This window comes from Lagenorhynchus albirostris, chromosome 5 (genome assembly GCF_949774975.1).
Source record: "Lagenorhynchus albirostris chromosome 5, mLagAlb1.1, whole genome shotgun sequence".
Taxonomy (NCBI): Eukaryota; Metazoa; Chordata; class Mammalia; order Artiodactyla; family Delphinidae; genus Lagenorhynchus; species Lagenorhynchus albirostris.
This window is the reverse complement of record NC_083099.1, coordinates 16,262,681-16,280,712: the sequence shown is the minus strand read 5'-3', so window position 1 is coordinate 16,280,712 and position 18,032 is coordinate 16,262,681. Positions and strand designations below refer to the sequence as shown.

Genomic DNA, 18,032 nt, shown 5'->3' with positions numbered 1-18,032 from the left:
ATAAATCAATATCATGAAAAGGAAACAAACATGATGGGGTGGGCGGGAGCAGTTCTAGATCAAAAGTGGCCAAAGAGGAATAATGTGCTGTGTGAACTGATTGGTGGCTGGGGGCGGTAGAGGGTAGCACTATAGAAATTATTTTAGGGCACTTGTGTGAATCTGAATGCAGACTGTATATTAGATGGTGTTATTGAATTGTCTTAATTTTTCTAGGTATGGTAATGGCATAGTTAACTAGGAGAATATTCTTAATCTTCAGAGATGCATATTGAGTATTTAGGAGGGAAGGGACATGATTTTGTGCAACTTATATTCAAAATGGTTTAGTAAAAGAAATGTAGTAGAAAATTTAGTAAAAGAAATGTGTGTATATATGTGTGTATACATGTACTTTTCTGCTGGTATATGTAACTATATATGTATACAGGTGTATATATATGCATACGTATATGTATGTATCGTATGTGTGTGTATTAGTTTTGAGGGAAGGGTCCCTGGCTCAGTGCCTGACACATAGCAAATGCATAACAGTTCCTCAGACTTGTCTGCTACCCTCCTTACCTTTGCTTCTCATTCACCTCTGGGAGTTTCTCTGCCTGTCCTTAAATTGGTGTTTCTTACTCTGTTCCTGGCCATCTTCTTTTCTCATTCTCCCCATTCTTCTAAGCCAAAATCATCTTTGTTAAGAACATTGCTTAAAACTGTCATCTATAAGACACACTTTTCCTTTCATCTATCACTTATGCCTTTGGCTCCTGTTATCAGGATAGTGTTCTTGGTGTTGGGAATCCTGCCCTTTTAGGGCCCAGAGTCTGGTGGTTCTGGCCTCTGAGCAGCCTCCTCTCCCATCCGCACTGGGCACCTCCGTTTCCTGCGGTTCTGCGTCTCCCACAGCCCCGGACGCTGCGGAGCCTGGCTGCGGCACCTCCAGAGCTCCCGCTGTTGTCTTGTCATCTCTTTCACTCTCATCACATTGTACAGCAGTAACTGCCATCCGTGGGGAACTTTCCCTGGTACCAGACACAGGCAGTGGTAATTGCTCTTAAAAATACCTTTGCTTTTTAATGGACTACTTGATACTTTGAAAAGAATTTATGCAAAGAAACTAAAGCACAACAAAAAGACCACAGTGCTGACTTGAGAGCCGGAGCCTCACCAGTGCTCCAGCTTCTCCCTCCTCCCTCCTCCCTCCTCCCCGGGCTGTACCTTCCTCCACTGAGAGGGAATCCTGACCTGAATTTTGTATTTCTTATTTCCTGCCTTTAAACATAAATGGTTTTAAATCTATATGAACATAGATTCCATTATAAAAATTGTTCATGGTTCATGGTGTATGTAGTGTTCCAGGACTTTTTTTTTTGTTTTTATCTCCAGCTCAGTATTATGTTTCTAAAGGAATTGGAAAGTTTGGAAAAGGAATTGGAAATAGTTGGAAAAGATGAAGGTTCATTCACCCTATAGCTGAGCATTTTAATTCCTAAGTATATGCCCTAGAAGTCTCTCTTCCAGAAGCATACCAAGTATGTATGAGAATATCCACGTACAAGGATGCTCATAGAAACACTGTAATGGCAAAAACGTAGAAATAGCTCAACTGATTATTAACAGGAAAAAGGGTTAAAAAAATTTAGTGAACTTTTGTGCGGCACTGAAAATGAACGAACTACAGCTATGCACTTTTAAATCCTCCAGTAGACCTCATAAGACAGAAGTAATCTCATATTATAGTGAAGGAAACTGAAATCTAGACAGCTTGAGTAACTTGTCCAAGGTGAAAGAACTAGTGTATTGTAGAACTGAGACGTGGGTCCAGGTCAGTGTCATTCTAAAGCCTTAACTACGAGGGAATATTGTTTCCTGTTGACAAGTCGTATTTTTATTAGCTTGTCTGTTCTACTGCATGGAGAGAATTTTCATTCGTATTTTCATCTAGCTCAGCAAATAGTTCATAGTAGAAGTTGCATGAATTTCTCATGAATGACCTAAAACATTGTTATTTTACCTAGGAAGAAAGCTGTGTAAGGGAGCTTAGTGGCGTGAACAAGTTCTGAGATGGTAACCAGAGCGCCTACAATTGAAACCCACCTCTTTTCAAGCCCCCAGTGGCTGTAGCATCTTACCCGTATGTTCTTACCTTGGTTACATGCCTCCCCCTAGTAGGTGGCTAGGAGAGGCCTGGCAGATATAATGTCAGCGTAACTTGGATTATTACTATCCCACGTTCCTTATCCAGGGGCCACAGTCGCTCTCCTGGTGGACAACAGAGGCCTCTCATCAGCTGTGTGGCTTTTTTGCCTATAATATGAATCCGCCCAGCCCGCAGCAGCAAAAGCGCCAGCAAGCTTTCTTCTGTCTCTCGAATGTCCCTGACTTGGTCAGCCTGTGGGGAAGTGCAGGTGTGTTTGTGTGTATGGGGTAGGGGTGTAGAGAAGGCAAAGTAGCAGATATTTGTTCCCTTTGGCAAGTAAGCCAGTACGTGTCACGAAACATTATTGTGCTGCTTAGTTTTTTGGCCCAGTGAAACAAAAATTGAAAAGAAAAGCAAAACTTAACTGCCTAGCTACCCCCTTGAGCTTTTCCTTGCCTGCCATCCAGCGCTGGACAAAGCTCTGAGCAGGTACATTCTTTTTCTCTGTCCCAGATAAATCGTGAAAGGCTTCTGTTCCTTTGTAAACTGGCGGGGGCTCTTGGCAAGGGTCTACAGACACGACCACAACCAGGTTTTGTCAAGCAGTGCGTAGGAGTAGTAGGAATACCCAGGTGAATTTGCTTTCACACTGTCACCACGGTCATGTTGACACCCACTTCTAGAAAGGTGAACCTCACTGGGGCAGAGGTGCTCGGAGGCCTGGCCTCTGTCTGTGGCGTTGTCTGTCTCTAGCATCTTACTGTGGCTGCCTCATATTGGTCTCTGTTCAAGCGTCACCTTCTCAGGGAGGCCTTCCCAGTTTACGACACCTGACACAGCCAGGAGCGTAGGCAGCGCTCTACACCCTCTCACCATGTTTTGTTTTCTTCAGAGTGGTCTTCGTTATTTAAAGTAGTGTTTATTTTTCAATTTATTTCCTCCATCATCCCTCCACCCCGCCCCCCCCATTCCTACTACGCCGTGAAGGTAACCTTCATGAGAACAGAACTTATTTCTCTTGTTCACTGTTAAATTAGTGCCTGGCATATAGTAGATGTTCAATAGATATTTACTGAATTTATGAATGAATCTATCTGTACAGCTTTGGTCAAATTAAGGATTTGATTTACTTAACTGTCAAATGATGAGTCTGTTCAGGACCTCAGAGTTTCACAGTTTCTATGTGCATAATAGGTTAAAATGTATAGATATCTTTTAAATTTGTTGGTGCATAAAGTTGGATTCACCATAGTCTTATATAACCATATGGCGTATTCTTAGCACGCAAGGTTCATGCAAGGTTGACTCTAAAATTTTTATTTTGTTATTCTTTTTTTTTTTTTTTTTTTTTTTTTGCGGTACGCGGGCCTCTCACTGCTGTGGGCCCTCCCGCTGCGGAGCACAGGCTCCGGACGCGCAGGCTTAGCGGCCATGGCTCACGGGCCCAGCCGCTCCGCGGCATGTGGGATCCTCCCAGACAGGGGCACGAACCCGTGTCCCCTGCATCGGCAGGCGGACCCCCAACCACTGTGCCACCAGGGAGGCCCCTATTTTGTTATTCTTAATTACGTTAATAATCTCCCTCAAACTCAATAACCAAAACAAAAGCCAAGACTTTGACAATTATGAGCTGCATATAACTGAATTCTCTTTCTTCCCACATGCCGTCTCTCTGGCCACCATGCACCCTGAACCCCATTTTTTTCATTCTCTCGCGGTTTTAGGTTGTTTTGTTACATCTGTATGTATTCCTAAAAGTGTGTTGTTGTATGTCTATGTGTGTATGAAATTGTGATTTTAGAAGGAACATATGTAATCATTTAGTGATTTAGATCATTTAGATTTAGATACCACATGTTGTCCGTGCTGGTGAGCATTGTTGCCGTAATTCATGTGTTTTGGTGACTGTAAACATTCCATCGTCTGACCATGCCATGGTTCATTCATTCAGTTTCCTATGTTTGGGATGTTTCCAGGTTTTTGCCCTTCTGAACCATGCCAAGGTACATATCCTTGACGTCTCTTGATGAACATGTGAAAGAGTGTCTTGTGTGTATAAATAGAGGATTTAAATTGCTGGATCATAGGTATATGAATGTTAAACTATAGGAAATAATGCCAAACTATTTTCCAGAGTGGTTGCAAATCCTTTGTGGGTACACATCTTCTTCAACGTTTCCTATTCTCGGATATAAAATTTTTTGCTTATGAAATGTTACTACATTGTGGTCCTGATTTACATTTCCATGATCACAGTGATATGGGCATCTCTTCATATGCTAATTGGTTATTTCCATGAAATAAATGTCTAGTCATATCTATTGCTCATTGTTCTTTTGGGTTGTTTGTACTATTATTGATTTGTAGAAATCCTTCAAATATTGTTGATACCTGCTTTGTTGGGTATATGTATGGTGAATAGCATCTCCCAGATTGTAACTTGTCCGTTTTCCTTTAAAAGTATATTTTGATAAACAAGTTATTAATTTTAGTATATTCAAATTATCAATTTTTTCCCCCCGAATTAGTGCTTTTTTGTATCAAAAGAAAATTTTCCTATGTCAGAGTCTCAACTGAGGTGGCTTCTGGTTATATTGGAGACACTGAAGAAAGGACCCTGTAACAGGGTTTGGCTTTAAATATAACAGAACTATAAAATAGCTAAATGCAAATTTTGCTCAACAGACCTGCATCCTGCCCGTGCTAGAAACAGCATTCAGGTAGTGGCTCCAACTTTGCCTTTCTTTTTTATTTTTTAACATCTTTATTGGAGTATAATTCCCTTACATTATTGTGTTAGTTTCTGCTGTATAACAAAGTGAATCAGCTATACATATACATATATCCCCATATCCCCTCCCTCTTGCGTCTCCCTCCCACCCTCCCTATCCCACCCCTCTAGGTGGTCACAAAGCACCAAGCTGATCTCCCTGTGCTATGCAGCTGCTTCCCACTAGCTATCCATTTAAATTTGGTAGTGTATATATGTCCATGCCACTCTGTCGCTTCATCCCAGCTTCCCCTTCCCCTTCCCCTTCCCCTTCCCTGTGTCCTCAAGTCCGTTCTCTACATCTGTGTCTTCATTCCTGTCCTGCCCCTAGGTTCTTCAGGACCACTTTTTTTTTTTTTTTTTTTTTGCGGTACGCGGGCCTCTCACTGCTGTGGCCTCTCCCGTTGCGGAGCACAGGCTCCGGACGCGCAGGCTCGGCGGCCATGGCTCACGGGCCCAGCCGCTCCGCGGCATGTGGGATCTTCCCGAACCGGGGCACGAACCCACGTCCCCTGCGTCGGCAGGCGGACTCTCAACCACTGCGCCACCAGGGAAGCCCCAGGACCACTTTTAAGATAACGGTTCTTACAATATGGTCTGTGGAACCATGGAGTCCTTGACACTCTTTCAGGGGGACCATGAGGTCAGCCCATTTTCAGAAGAATACTAACATGTTGTTTGCCTTTTTCACTCACTGTGCTGACATCTGTAGTATTGGTGCAAAAGCCACAATGTGTAAAACAAACCTGCTGGTACTTCAGCACAAATGAAGGCCATGTAGCCAACTGTCTGTCCTGTAGTCATTGCCTACCTTACATCCATGCAATCTTAGTAAACAAACAAAAAAACAACACAAAAAATAAAAAACTAAGTTAACTTTACAGTGACTGTGTTGAAGTAATACATATTGTCCATTTGATTAAAGTGTGTGTCTTAAATATTTCACGTGACATTATAGGAATGGCTCACAAAGCACTTCTGTATATGATGGTTGTCTAGAGGAACAACACTTGAGTAAGTTGCGAGCTGAATTAGATGCTTTTCTTCATGGAATGCACGTAAACTATAGCAGTTCATACTTGAGTATTTGGCAGACATTTTCTCAAAATTGAATGCACTGAGCCTTCAAGTCAAGGAAGACAAATAGCATTACTTTCCAGTACTTACAATGAAATCAGTGCCACTATCAATACTATTTTTGACACTACATAATGAAAAGTATCTATACGTCAAAATTCTGGATGAATTTTGGTACCTCTCCAAATGACCAAGGATTATATGATATAAAATCTAGCAGGGGTAAAAGATTTCTTCCAAGACCAAGTTACGCTAAAGGATTTTAATGTAACAGAAATATTCATTGATATGAATTTAGTTTCTACTGTGCAAACAGCCTTTAAGAAACTGCCACTTTTTGAGTTTTGGTGTGGTACCAAAGAAGAAAATCCAGAAGGCTATGAAAATACTTCTTCCTTGTCCTGTTATATATCTGTGTGAAACTAGATTTTCTTCTGTTTACTTTAACTAAAAGTACATTTTGAAACTGATCCAGTGCAGAAGTGGATATGAGAATTTAACTGTCTTAGGCCAGATGTTAAAGAGATAAGCAAAAATGTAGGATAGGGGCTTCCCTGGTGGCGCAGTGGTTGAGAGTCTGCCTGCCGATGCAGGGGACACGGGTTCGTGCCCCGGTCCGGGAAGATCCCACATGCCACGGAGCGGCTGGGCCCGTGAGCCATGGCCGCTGAGCCTGCGCGTCCGGAGCCTGTGCTCCGCAACGGGAGAGGCCACGACAGTGAGAGGCCTGCGTACCGCAAAAGGAAAAAAAAAAAAAAGTAGGATAATGCCACTTTTCTAACTAAAACTTTTGGAGGGAAATATAATTATTTTTCATAGAAATGTATTATTCATGTTAACATTTGATGCTATTTTTAAAGCGAATTAAGTATTTTATGAATTTCAGAATTTAAATTTCTAATATAGTAAAGATTGCTAGGTATAACAACATAAAAGCTCTTTGGGCTTCTCAGTAGTGTTCAAGGGATCATGAGACCAGAAGTTTGACAATTCTTGGCTAAAATATATTTTGCTCTATTTTCTAATAAGGTTTTTGGGGGGTTAGTTTGCTTATTTTAATATGTCAGCTCTTAATCTATCCAATATGTGGCCTGTCTGTAAATACCAAAAAAAAAAAAAAAAAAAGACACCAGACCTTTATGAAGAGTGATGAAATGAAAAATGTGTATAACTTCCATCTCTCATTGTAACTCCTACACATCAGATATCTTTATTTTTTTTTAGGTTTTTGGTAAGGTTGTCTATTTGGTTATCCATCCATCCACCAAACATATGAATTAAGCAAATAATACCTCTCATGTCTTCCTCCCACCCCTTTCTGTATGGGACCACGACCTGTGGGGCTCACGGGCCCTGACCCAGATCTCCACGCTTCCTAGTTGTCAGGCCTACTGTTCTGGCCTGGAGGGACCGGCCTCTTTGTTTACAGTGGTCACTGATGGTTAGTTAGTTGGCACTCAGTAGACATGTTGACAGGTACTCAGTACTTGGGTACTGACATGGTGCCCAGTTTTCTGTTGGAATGACAGGAGGTAAATTGGGAGAAGTATTCATTTCCCCTTATTTTGTGAGTTCTTTGGCTCCATGTGTGTCAGAATCAACTCAAGAAACTTCCTATGGGATTTTACTCTTGCCAGTACTACCTCTAACTTAATAAGTTACTGGCAAGGAAGAGTGAGGAATTCCATTTTTACTGAGTAACTCTTAAGGTGCCGGGTATTAGCATGTCTCAGTTAATATCTTAGTAGCTCTTTGGGGTGACAGATGGAACAGAGGTAGATCAAAGAGGCAAAGGAGCTAAAAAACAAAACAAAAGGTAGCTCAAGCTCACGGTAGATTCAGATTCAGCTGTTTGTCTGCAAAGTGCCTGCTTTTTCAACGAGGTAAAATTGCCTCTCTAAAAACTTGCATCCCAATAATATTGACTGTTTCATACAATGTGATTACTGCCATTGTTGTGTGAGTGCCTAGTTAAGGGGCAGAGCAGTCCTGCACACTCTTGCATCTTCAGCTTTTATTTGTGTCTAAATCATAATTTTTATTGGACACGTTTATCTCCTTAGGTCAGAGACAAGATGGGGTAGGTGAAAGGGCATTGGATCTGAGGCCAGATGACTTTTTCCTTTAAATTCAATCCTTGGTCTTTATTAGCTGTGTTATCCTATTTGCATCACTGAACCTCTCTGGACCCCAGTTTCCTAATCAGTAAAACAGAGGAAATGATAGAAATTCTTTCCCAGTGTAATTTGGCTGCTGGAAACACCCAGTTTTGATAACAGAATCTGTGCAAAGCCTTTAAAAGCAGAGGAATACCTATGGGGATAATTAGACGTACTAGGTCTCACTAGCATATAAAAATTATGTAAATTATTATTATTGATGTTTCCCTCGCCCTTCGACTTCTGGGGCTACCTTTTAAGACTGTTTTCTTTTTTATTAGGATGAGTCATAAAATTGCTGATATTTGACTATTTTTTATCTGCAAAAAATGTCCATTTCATACGGTTAGGTTAATGCTGATACATTTAAAATAGTTTTTAGTGAAATTACACATGAACAGTCAAAATAAAATCTATATAGTTGTACCAGAGGGCATAGGGCAAAAAGTAAAGAAGGCTTAGATCTTGGTTCTGTTTTACAAACCAAAGTTTTACTCTGGATTTTTCTTTCTCACGCTATCTGATGGCACGTGTGAATCCCTAGTAGCCAGTGAAAAGTTTTGTGTTGAAGAAGCACTGAAGGCCATGAAGCATCTTCCCCAGAATGGGTGGGTCTGATACCGAGAGTTGGCCTGAATGGAGGAAAGAGGAGTTAGTTGCAAATGCCAGTCTCTTCATTTTAATTATGTTAAGTGTGTGATCTACCTATATGTCTAAATGTCTACACTGTGTATAAATAGATAGATTTTCTCCTGTGAATGCTTTCTTTAAGCGGGGAGAACTGGCAGGGAGGTGGTAGGTATAAAAATGAATGAGAGAAGACTTAAGAGGTTGCTGTTTCTCCATTTAGAGAGTAATTTATTAAGAAGGACGTCACAACTTATAACAAATACTAAATTTAGTGATTTTTAAAATTTTCTTTGGCGGGGGGGGGGGGCGGGGAGCTGTTTGTCGTTGGTCAATTATGCTCTAAACCTCCGCCTTCTTTCAGTTGCTTTCAGTTGTAAATTCTTACAATTTCTCCAGTAAATGGGGCTCTTTAAAGAAAGATATTTTCTTTTTGGCTGGGAAATAAACTGGAATGGATTCTAAGCACAAATTAAGTTTTACAATTATCTATTAGTTTAGCACAAATTAGGTTTTAAAATTATCTATTAGTTTAGGTTCTATGGAATTTACTACTCAAATTTCTAGAAAAACAAGCAATAGAAGTTCCACAGGTTACCTCCCTTGTCCCTGCCATCCACAAATTAAACTAAAAATGCTACCAATGATTGATATTTAAGTGTTACATGAAATCTCAGAGGAAGAAATCAGAAGTTAAGAATCAAGGACATGAAAATCAAAACTTATAAGACATTTTAATAAAAGCTAGAACAGCACCTGTAAGGCTTATTTAATTCCTGTTTTTTCCTTGGAAAATCAATTGTGACTCACCGTTAAATCCACACCGGTAGCCCAGGCATTTACCGTTTCAGAGAAGATTTAAAATGCTTCCTCTCATGAAGTATTTCACTTTGGTTTCAGTTTTTAGTGAGGTTGTGTCCTTTTGTGCCGTTAAACCAAACCTTCTGTTTTTCCCTCCAGCATTTTAGTCCTTTATTGGACTCCCTCAGCTCTGAGGATTACATCATAACCCAGCTGTATTTATGCCCTTTACCATATCCCAAACTGATTTTAACTCACTATCCACATACACACAACACTGTCTTATATTCTACAAGCAGTAAGATTACAAATTGTTTAAAATAGGAATTTCCGAAAGCCTATGCATGAACTCATGAAAGAAAATTGTGCTTCATGAAATTAAAAAGAACATTTACAGAGAAAAGTTAATTGGACTTAGTTTAGTCTTTGAACCTGGAAAAGTCAAATCTCACCTGCAAATCTGTCACTCTGGTCATTCAAAAAAAGAATTTAGGACATTACGAGCACAACAAGCTGTTTTACAGTGGAATCACAAATATTTAAATCTTTAAATAAACCCTGCGTTGGATGGGCTTTTCTTACTTACCAATTTATCCAGTCTCTTATGGTCTCTGAAGGCAAGACTGGATCAGCAACTGAGCGTAACATCTGATGTTGAGGGAAATCTACTTTTCTTTCTGCCTGGACTGCTGGTGTTGACCAGTGGGAAATGCTGCATTAGCTCTCAAACCAAAACATTTAAAGTGCTCTATGAAATGTTGACATCTCGCCAAAGGCTTGAATGTCAAGTACCACAGATGTCCAGTCCTCTTTGGAGCCCAGCTGTACTCTGTGCTTCTGTGAATTGAATCTGATTTGTGCTTAGGGTGACAAATGATCCAGGCTTGACCAAATAGTAGCTGGTATGAAACTGGGTACCAAGAGAGAGGAGAGAGCGACCCGGTAAGCAAGGGCTCCAGCCAGCAGGAGGCTGGATCTTTCCCATGCCTGGCCATGACCTCTGCCTGTGACACTGTTATAAGAATAGCTTCTGTATTTATTGGGAAGTATTTTCAAGTTGTAATTCACACGGCTTCACCAACTCCTTGAAAACCGTTGGAAAACCAGAAAAAATAGTTGAGAGTCAACCAGACCAGAACATTTCTCACTTTCAGGGGAAGGACTGGGGAGGCTGTGTAAGTAACATGTTCACCGGAGCGTCTTGACCAGCAGAGGGCAAGATCATTATCAAATGAGATGAGAGATTGAAAGGACCCCAAAGCTCTCTCATTTGGACTTGGGTGATTTTCATCTCTAGCCTCACCCTGTTTTGGGTGTGGGGGGAGGACAGACACGTGATGCCTGCTGGTGCCCGGCCTACTCCAGGTGTTATCCTCACCTATTCCCAACCTGGATTTCGTGCTGTTGGGTCTCCTAATCTTTCTTCAGGTTTCCCTCTCCTCTTAAATTTGGTTTTGGAGCACCCTGTTTGACCCTAATTTCTGGATTGTTTGCTTATTTAACAAATTGTTGCTGGGATCCTTTACTTTTCTTACATAGTTCTCTGGATTAATGCAGTCACAATGCATCTCTTGGAGGAAGAGCCCAAGTCTCCCATCCTCTGTCTACTTTATTTATTTATTTATTTTGGGGGGCATGTTTGGATAATTTTTTTTTCGTTGGAGTATAATTGCTTTACAATGGGGTGTTAGTTTCTGCTTTATAACAAAGTGAATCAGTTATACGTATACATATGTTCCCATATCTCTTCCCTCTTGCGTCTCCCTCCCTCCCACCCTCCCTATCCCACCCCTACAGGCGGTCACAAAGCACCAAGCTGATCTCCCTGTGCTATGCGGCTGCTTCCCACTAGCGATCCATTTTACATTTGGTAGTGTATATATGTCCATGCCACTCTCTCACTTTGTCCCAGCTTACCCTTCCCCTTCCCCGTATCCTCAAGTCCATTCTCTAGTAGGTCTGCGTCTTTATTCCCATCTTGCCCTTAGGTTCTTCTGACAATTTTTTTTTCTATTTTTAGATTCCATATATATGTGTTAGCATAAGGTATTTGTTTTTCTCTTTCCAACTTCACTCAGTATGACAGACTCTAGGTCCAGCCACCTCACTACAAATGACTCAATTTCGTTTCCTTTTATGGCTGAGTAATATTCCATTGTATACATGTGCCACATCTGCTTTAGCCATTCATCTGTAATGGACACTTAGGTTGCTTCCATGTCCTGGCTATTGTAAATAGAGCTGCAGTGAACATCGTGGTACATGACTCTTTTTGAATTATGGTTTCCTCAGGGTATACGCCCAGTAGTGGGGTTGCTGGGTCGTATGGTAGTTCTATTTTTAGTTTTTTAAGGAACCTCCATACTGTTCTCCAGAGTGGCTGTATCAACTTACATTCCCACCATCAGTTCAAGAGGGTTCCCTTTTCTCCACACCCTCTCCAGAATTTATTGTTTGTAGATTTTTTGACGATGGCCATTCTGACTGGTGTGAGATGATATCTCATTGTAGTTTTGATTTGCATTTCTCTAATGATTAATGAGGTTGAGCATTCTTTCATGTGTTTGTTGGCAATCTGTATATCTTCTTTGGAGAAATGTCTATTTAGGTCTTCTGCCCATTTTTGGATTGGGTTCTTTGTTTTTTTGATATTGAGCTGCATGAGCTGCTTGTAAACTTTGGAGATTAATCCTTTGTCAGTTGCTTCATTTGCAAATATTTTCTCCCATTCTGAGGGTTGTCTTTTCGTATTGTTTATGGTTTCCTTTGCTGTGCAAAAGCTTTGAAGTTTCATTAGGTCCCATTTGTTTATTTTTGTTTTTATTTCCATTTCTGTAGGAGGTGGGTCAAAAAGGATCTTGCTGTGATTTATGTCATAGAGTGTTCTGCCTATGTTTTCCTCTAAGAGTTTGATAGTGTCTGGCCTTACATTTAGGTCTTTCATCCATTTTGAATTTGTTTTTGGTTATGGTGTTAGGGAGTGTTCTAATTTCATTCTTTTACATGCAGCTATACAGTTTTCCCAGCACCACTTATTGAAGAGGCTTGTCTTTTCTCCACTGTATATTCTTGCTTCCTTTATCAAAGATAAGGTGACCATATGTGCGTGGGTTTATCTCTGGGCTTTCTATCCTGTTCCACTGATCTATATTTCTGTTTCTGTGCCAGTACCATACTGTCTTGATTACTGTAGCTTTGTAGTATAGTCTGAAGTCAGGGAGCCTGATTCCTCCAGCTCCGTTTTTCGTTCTCAAGATTGCTTTGGCTATTCGGGGTCTTTTGTGTTTCCATACAAATTGTGAAATTTTTTGTTCTAGTTCTGTGAAAAATCCCAGTGGTAGTTTGATTGCATTGAATCTGTAGATTGCTTTGGGTAGTAGAGTCATTTTCACAATGTTGATTCTTCCAATCCAAGAACATGGTATATCTCTCCATCTGTTTGTATCATCTCTAATTTCTTTCATCAGTGTCTTATAATTTTCTGCATAGAGGTCTTTTGTCTCCTTAGGTAGGTTTATTCCTAAGTATTTTATTCTTTTTCTTGCAGTGGTAAATGGGAGTGTTTCCTTAATTTCTCTTTCAGATTTTTCATCATTAGTGTATAGGAATGCAGGAGATTTCTGTGCATTAATTTTGTATCCTGCTACTTTACCAAATTCATTGATTAGCTCTAGTAGTTTTCTGGTAGCATCTTTAGGATTCTCTATGTATAGTATCATGTCATCTGCAAAGAGTGACAGCTTTACTTCTTCTTTTCCGATTTGGATTCCTTTTATTTCTTTTTCTTCTCTGATTGCTGTGGCTAAAACTTCCAAAACTATGTTGAATAATAGCGGTGAGAGTGGGCCACCTTGTCTTGTTCCTGATCTTAGTGGAAATGGTTTCAATTTCTCACCTTTGAGAACAATGTTGGCTGTGGGTTTGTCATATATGGCCTTTATTATGTGGAGGTAAATTCCCTATATGCCTACTTTCTGGAGGGTTTTTATGAAAAATGGGTGTTGAATTTTGTTGAAAGCTTTCTCTGCATCTTTTGAGATGACCATATGGTTTTTCTCCTTCAGTTTGTTAATACGGTGTATCACATTGATTGATTTGCGTATACTGAAGAATCCTTGCATTCCTGGAATAAACCCCACTTGATGATATTGTATGATCCGTTTTATGTGCTGTTGGATTCTGTTTGCTAGTATTTTGTTGAGGATTTTTGCATCTATGTTCATCAGTGATACTGGCCTGTAGTTTTCTTTCTTTGTGACATCCTTGTCTGGTTTTAGTATCAGGGTGATGGTGGCCTTGTAGAATGAGTTTGGGAGTATTCCTCCCTCTACTATGTTTTGGAAGAGTTTGAGAAGGATAGGTGTTAGCTCTTCTCTAAATGTTTGATAGAATTCGCCTGTGAAGCCATCTGGTCCTGGGCTTTTGTTTGTTGGAAGAGTTTTAATCACAGTTTCAATTTCAGTGCTTGTGATTGGCCTGTTCGTATTTTCTATTTCTTCCTGATTCAGTCTTGGCAGGTTGTGCATTTCTAAGAATTTGTCCATTTCTTCCAGGTTGTCCATTTTATTGGCATAGAGTTGCTTGTAGTAATCTCTCATGATCTTTTGTATTTCTGCAGTATCATTTGTTACTTCTCTGTTTTCATTTCTAATTCTATTGATTTGAGTCTTATCCCTTTTTTTCTTGATGAGTCTGGCTAACGGTTTATCACTTTTGTTTATCTTCTCAAAGAACCAGCTTTTAGTTTTGTTGATCTTTGCTATCGTTTCCTTCATTTCTTTTTCATTTATTTCTGATCTGATCTTTATGATTTCTTTCCTTCTGCTAACTTTGGGGTTTTTTTGTTCTTCTTTCTCTAATTGCTTTAGGTGCAAGTGCAGGTTGTTTATTCAAGATGTTTCCTGTTTCTTAAGGTCGGATTGTATTGCTATAAACTTCCCTCTTAGAACTGCTTTTGCGGCATCCCATAGATTTTGGGTTGTCGTGTCTCCATTGTCATTTGTTTCTAGGTATTTTTAAATTTCCTCTTTGATTTCTTCAGTGATCACTTCGTTATTAAGTAGTGTATTGTTTAGCCTCCATGTGTTTGTATTTTTTACAGATCTTTTCCTGTAATTGATATCTAGTCTCATGGCGTTGTGGTCGGAAAAGATACTTGATACAATTTCAATTTTCTTAAATTTACCAAGGCTTGATTTGTGACCCAAGATATGATCTATCCTGGAGAATGTTCCATGAGCACTTGAGAAGAAAGTGTATTCTGTTGTTTTTGGATGGAATGTCCTGTAAATATCAATTAAGTCCATCTTGTTTAATGTATCATTTAAAGCTTGTGTTTCCTTATATATGTTCATTTTGGATGATCTGTCCATTGGTGAAAGTGGGGTGTTAAAGTCCCCTAGTATGACTGTGTTACTGTCGATTTCCCCTTTTATGGCTGTTGGTATTTGCCTTATGTATTGAGGTGCTCCTATGTTGGGTGCATAAATATTTACATTGTTATATTGTTATATCTTCTTCTTGGATCGATCCCTTGATCATTATGTAGTGTCCTTCTTTGTGTCTTGTAGTAGTCTTTGTTTTAAAGTCCGTTTTTTCTGATACGTGAATTGCTACTCCAGCTTTCTTTTGCTTTCCATTAGCATGGAGTATCTTTTTCCATCCCCTCACCTTTAGTCTGTATGTGTCCCTATGTCTGAAGTGAGTCTCTTGTAGACAGCATATATACGGGTGTTGTTTTTGTATCCATTCAGCCAGTCTTTGTCTTTTGGTTGGAGCATTTCATCCATTTACATTTAAGGTAGTTATCGATATGTATGTTCCTGTTACCATTTTCTTAATTGTTTGTTATTTGTAGGTCTTTTCCTTCTCTTGTGTTTCCTGCCTAGAGAAGTTCCTTTAGCATTTGTTGTAAAGCTGGTTTGGTGGTGCTGAATTCTCTTAGCTTCTGCTTGTCTGTAAAGGTTTTAATTTCTCCATCAAATCTGAATGAGATCCTTGCTGGGTAGAGTAATCTTGGTTGCAGGTTTTTCCCCTTCATCACTTTAAATATGTCCTGCCACTCCCTTCTGGCTTGCAGAGTTTCTGCTGAAAAATCAGCTGTTAACCTTATAGGGATTCCCTTGTGTGTTATTTGTTGTTTTTCCCTTGCTGCTTTTTTTTTTTTTTTTTTTTCCCCCAGTATGCAGGCCTCTCACTGTTGTGGCCTCTCCCGTTGCGGAGCACAGGCTCCGGACGCGAAGGCTCAGTGGCCATGGCTCACGGGCCCAGCCGCTCCGCGGCATGTGGGATCTTCCCGGACCGGGGCACGAACCCATGTCCCCTGCATCGGCAGGCGGACTCTCAACCACTGCACCACCAGGGAAGCCCTCCCTTGCTGCTTTTAATATATATATATTTTTTTGTATTTAATTTTTGATAGTTTGATTAATATGTGTCTTGGCTTGTTTCTCCTTGGATTTATCCTGTATGGGACTCTCTGTGCTTCTTCGACTTGATTAACTGTTTCCTTTCCCATGTTAGGGAAATTTTCAACTATAATCTCTTCAGATATTTTCTCAGTCCCTTTCTTTCTCTCTTCTTCTTCTGGGATCCCTATAATTCAAATGTTGGTGAGTTAATGTTGTCCCAGAGGTCTCTGAGACTGTCCTCAGTTCTTTTATTCTTTTTTCTTTATTCTGCTCTGCAGTAATTATTTCCACTATTTTATCTTCCAGGTCACTTATCCATTCTTCTGCCTCAGTTATTCTGCTATTGATCCCTTCTGGAGAATTTTTAATTTGATTTATTGTGTTGTTCATCACTGTTTGCTCTTTAGTTCTTCTAGGTCCTTGTTAAACATTTTTTGTATTTTCTCCATTCTGTTTTCAAGATTTTGGATCATCTTTACTCTCATTATTCTGAATTCTTTTTCCGGTAGACTGCGTATTTCCTCTTCATTTGTTAGGTCGGTGGGTTTTTACCTTGCTCCTTCATCTGCTGTGTCTTTCTCTGTCTTCTCATTTTGCTTAACTTACTGTATTTGGGGTCCCCTTTTCACAGGCTGCAGGTTCGTAGTGCCCGTTGTTTTTGGTGTCTGTCCCCAGTGTCTAAGGGTGGTTCAGTGGGTTGTGTAGGCTTCCTGGTGGAGGGCAGTAGTGCCTGTGTTCTGGTAGATGAGGCTGGATTTTGTCTTTCTGGTGGGCAGGTCCACGTCTGTTTGTGTGTTTTGGGGTGTCTGTGGCCTTATTATGATTTTCGGCAGCCTCTGTGCTAACGGGTGGGGTTGTGTTCCTGTCTCGCTAGTTGTTTGGCATAGGATGTCCAGCACTGTAGCTTGCTGGTCATTGAGTAGAGCTGGGTGCTGGTGTTGAGATGGAGATCTCTGGGAGATTTTCGCTGTTTGATATTATGTAGAGGTGGGAGGTCTCTTGTGGACCAATGTCCTGAACTTGGATCTCCCACCTGAGTGGCACAGCCCTGACACCTGGCTGGAGTACCAAGAGCCTGTCATCCACATGGCTCAGAATAAAAGGGAGAAAAAGTAGAGAGAAAGAATTAATAGAAGTAGGAAGGAAGGAAGGAAGGAAGGAAGGAAGGAAGAAGATAAAATAAACTAAAAGTTATTAAAAGAAGAAATAAGTATTAAAAAAATTTTTTAAGTAATTTAAAAAAATAAAGAAAGAAAGAAGAGAGCAACCAAACCAAAACCAAATCCACCAATGATAACAAGCACTAAAAACTATACTTAAAAAAAACAAAACAAAACAAAAACGGACAGACAGAACCCTAGGACAAATGGTAAAAGCAAAGCTATACAGACCGAATCACTCAGAGAAGCACAGACATACACACTCAGAAAAAGGGGAAAAAAAAAAATATATGTATATAGTTGCTCCCAAAGTCCACCTCCTCAATTTGGGATGATTCATTGCCTATTCAGGTATTCCACAGATGCAGGGTACATCTAGTTGATTGTGGAGCTTTAATCCACTGCTCCTGAGGCTGCTGGGAGAGATTTCCCTTTCTCTTCTTTGTTCTCACAGCTCCCGGGGCTCAGCTTTGGATTTGGCCCTGCCTCTGCGTGTAGGTCTCCTGAGGGCGTCTGTTCTTCGCTCAGACAGGTCGGGGTTAAAGGAGCAGCTGACTCGGGGGCTCTGGCTCGCTCAGGCTTGGGGGGGAGGGCGGGGCAAGGAGTGCGGGGCGGGCCTGTGGCGGCAGAGGCCGGCGTGACGTTGCAGCAGCCTGAGGCGCGCCGTGCGTTCTCCCGGGGAAGTTGTCCCTGGATCCCGGGAACCTGGCAGTGGCAGGCTGCACAGGCTCCCCGGAAGGTAGGTGTGGATAGTGACCTGTGCTCGCACACAGGCTTCTTGGTGGCGGCAGCAGCAGCCTTAGCGTCTCATGCCCGTCTCTGGGGTCCGCGCTTTTAGCAGCGGTTCGCGCCCGTCTCTGGAGCTCCTTTAAGCAGTGCTCTTAATCCCCTCTCCTC

The 18,032-nt window shown here is 40.8% G+C and overlaps 2 protein-coding genes across 5 annotated transcripts in view; one reads left to right on the top strand and one right to left on the bottom strand.

Annotated features, from left to right (window-relative positions):
- MED12L (mediator complex subunit 12L) overlaps positions 1 to 18,032 on the top strand; it is a 326,097-nt gene that overhangs the window by 130,794 nt on the left and 177,271 nt on the right. The gene's annotated exons all lie outside the window — the stretch shown is intronic.
- Positions 1 to 18,032, bottom strand: part of P2RY14 (purinergic receptor P2Y14) — a 79,370-nt gene that overhangs the window by 13,749 nt on the left and 47,589 nt on the right. The window contains exon 1 of one of the 4 annotated variants that reach the window (XM_060149616.1): positions 10,152 to 10,391. The exons of 1 other annotated variant lie outside the window; for it this stretch is intronic. The gene's annotated coding sequence lies outside the window, so the exon portion shown is untranslated. Of the gene's footprint in view, positions 1 to 9,574; positions 9,610 to 10,151; positions 10,392 to 18,032 lie in introns of those variants that run through there. 2 more of the 4 variants (XM_060149614.1, XM_060149615.1) reach the window with 2 other exon arrangements.